General features: G+C 46.7%; 1 pseudogene; it reads right to left on the bottom strand.

Moving 5' to 3' along the window:
* Nucleotides 1-1,013: 1,013 nt before the first annotated feature.
* Nucleotides 1,014-2,624, bottom strand: LOC129038565 (cytosol aminopeptidase-like; annotated as a pseudogene).
* Between the last annotated feature and the right edge of the window lie 807 nt (nucleotides 2,625-3,431).

Here is a 3,431-nt window from a genome sequence, read left to right as displayed (position 1 = left end):
GGGAGGCTCAGCCTGGGGGACAAGAGTGCCCAGACCAGCCCCCTCCCCAGAGTGCCGTGGAGCAGCATGGGGTAGGAGAATGGTGAGAGGTGGAAAGCCCAAGCCTGAAGAAGGAGGATGTGAGGAAGGCTCAGTGGTGGCTGCAGAAGCTGCCTAGGAAGGGAGAGGAAGTGCTGGGAACAATGTCACAATTTCTCAGAAAGAGACTGGGGAGTCCCAGATAGAGGCAGTCAGCTTTCAGAGGAATTCACCTTCACACAGGCTCCCAAGAAGTGAGACCCCAGAGAAGAGGCGGAACAAAGATAGAACAGTATTGAGCGGAGGCAGTCCTGGCTTTTTGTTTTCATTTTGCTTTTTTTTTTGGTTCTGTTTTTTGAGACAAAGTCAGCAGTGGCACAATCTCAGCTCACTGCAGTCTCTGCCTCCCAGGTTAAAGCAATTCTTCTGCCTTAGCCTCCCGAGTAGCTGGGATTACAGGCATGCACCACCATGCCCAGCTAATGTTTGTTTTTTTTTTTTTTGCACAAAAAGTTGGGTTTATTGTTTCTGACAAGTGGCTAGTAATTTTCAGTTTGCTCATGTTCCTAGCATCACAAATCTGAAGTACAATTTTGCTTCTCAATTAAAAATATATACTGGCCGGGCGTGGTGGCTTACGCCTGTAATCCCAGCACTTTGGGAGGCCAAGGTGGACGGATCACAAGGTCAGGAGTTTGAGACCAGCCTGGCCAATATGGTGAAACCCCGTCTCCATTAAAAATACAAATCAGCCGGGCGTGGTGGTGGGCACCTGTAGTCTCAGCTATTCAGGTGGCTGAGGTGGGAGAATCGCTTGAACCTAGGAGGCGGAGGTTGCACTGAGCCGAGATCGTGCAACTGCACTCCAGCCTGGGTGACAGAGTGAGACTCCGTCTCAAAAAAAAAAACAACATATAAATCTTTGTGTAAAATGAAAAACAAAATCAAGGCATAAAAATTTCATTGTGTTCTACATTTTTAAATATAAATTGTCTCCTTTAAAATATTTTCATCCATTCATTCAAAAACCTTTTAAGTTCAACTGTCCAATTTAAGACAGAGTGAAGACATTTTTGAGTATCTGAACTAAGCATTGTCTTGACTGAAATGAAGTAAGAACTCTGTGAGAGTCCTTGTGGGCCTCCCGGTCATGCCCTTCCGTAGATAGGGAACTTCATCTTTGTTGGTCATCACACCTGCTATGTATAAATGTGCCCACTTAGGATGAGTCACGAATTCTTTCAGGAATGCCGCAGATGTACATGCTCCCGCAGATCTATATTTTCCAATGTTGTTAACATCAGCCAGCTGGCAATCTACAACCTGTCTTGTATAATGTTTGAAGAGAGGCATCCTCCAGACAGGGTCCCCTATTTCAATGCTGGCCTCGAAGAGCTTGTTCCAGAGCCAGGATGAATTGGTAAAGACCCCAGTGGCACCTGACCCCAAAGCTACATCTATGACACCTGTTAAGGTGGTGGCATTGAGGATGACCTTCGGGTTAAACGTGTGCGCGTAACAGAGCGCATCAGCCAGTATGAGCCTCCCCTCGGCATCAGTGTTATCAACCTGGATGGTCTTCCCGTTCCTGGCTCAAACAACATCCCCCAGCTTGTTGGCCTTGCCGCTGGGCATATTTTCACAAAGAGGGGCCAGACTTATAATATTAATGGGCAAATTGAGCTTTGCAGCAGACACGATGGCTGAGCATATAATTGTAGCTCCTCCCATGTCGGCCCTCATGAGTTCCATATTTGCAGAAGCCTTGATGGAGATACCACCACTGTCAAAGGTAATTCCTTTCCCAACAAACACCAGGGGTGGTTCGTTTGCATTGGGGCTGCCTATGTAGTGAATTTCCAAGAAGACTGGGGGCCCATCAGATCCTTTGGCCACACTGAGGAATGATCCCATTGCCTGTTCCTCAATCCAAGACCTGGGTCTGATATGAACCTCAGTTTTACTACTAGAACTTTTGAGATTCTTCTCAATAATTTCGGCAAATCTGGTTGGCATCATCTCGCTGGCTGGCATCTCCATCATGCCAAGTTATGCCCAGAAGCAAACAGGACTCCTTTCTGCCAGGCCTCCTGATCCCCAATTCCATAGAGCTTCACTGACATGGCCATCTCCTTTTTTTGCTTTAGGTCATTTTATTCATAGAGACCAAGCACCGCGCCCTCCTCAGCAGCCTGAGCGTCTCCACAGGGATCCACCTCTACGGAAGAGAGCTCCAGGTCTTGAATCTGCCTGCATCCCGCTGCAACAGCAGCTCTGATGTTTTCTTTGCCTTCATGCCAGTTTTCCTGTTCGTTGATTCCGGCTGCCTTTTTGCCAAGGCCAACTAGCACCATGCTGGGGAAGTCCTGATGCAGACCATAAAAGGTTTGAGTCTTGCCTGCCTTCAGAGGTGGTCCAGATATGTTCAAAGTCTCTCTCAGCTTTCCAGCTATCAATTTATCAAAATTCTCTCCTGCACTTGTGAACTGTGGCACATCATCTTCTTTTTCTTTGGAATAGATTCCTAAAACAAGGCCCTTCGTCATGTCTGCAGCAGAGAGACCCCGGCTCCCGAAACATCTCACGGCCAGACGTCAGATGATGACTTGCCCCGCCTAATGTTTGTATTAGTAGAGACAGTGTTTCACCATGTTGGCCAGGCTGGTCTCGAACTCCTGATCTCATGTGATCCGTCTGCCTCTGCCTCCCAAAGTGCTGAGATTACAAGCGTGAGCCACCACTTTTTTTTTTTTTTTTTTTTTTGGAAGAATGACTTTGGGAACTAACACCCTGACCTGCTGGGGGCTTTACCCAGTCAACATAAGGATCAGGACTGAGCATACATTAAGGCAGGGAAATTTGTGACAGAATTTGTGCAACACAAACACTTCCAGATTTCCAAGCCTACTACTGCCTAAGCCTGAAATTTCACTATTAGAAATTCATTCCTTTAGGCTGGTCCAAGTGCAGTGGTGTTTACAACTAATTGATCACAACCAGTTATACATTTCTTTGCTCCTTCTCCACTCCCACTGCTTCATTTAACTAGCCTTAAAAAAAAAATTAAAAATAAAAATAAATAGGCCTGGCCAGGCGTGGTGGCTCGTGCCTGTGATCCCAGCACTTGGGAGGCTGAGGCAGGTGGATCACCTGAGTTCTGGACTTTGAGACCAGCCTGTCCAACATGGTGAAGCCTATCTGTACTAAACACTACAAAAAAAATTAGCCAGGCATAGTGGCAGGCCCCTGTAATCCCAGCTACTTGGGAGGCTGGCGCAGGAGAATTGCTTGAACCTGGGAGGCGGAGGTTGCAGTGAGCTGATATCACGCCATTACATTCCCGCCTGGGTGACAGAGCGAAACTCCATCTCATAAATAAATAAGTAAATAAATAAATAAATAAATAAATAAAT

Source organism: Pongo pygmaeus, chromosome 5, assembly GCF_028885625.2.
Source record: "Pongo pygmaeus isolate AG05252 chromosome 5, NHGRI_mPonPyg2-v2.0_pri, whole genome shotgun sequence".
NCBI lineage: Eukaryota > Metazoa > Chordata > Mammalia > Primates > Hominidae > Pongo > Pongo pygmaeus.
This window is presented reverse-complemented; position numbering and strand designations above follow the sequence as displayed.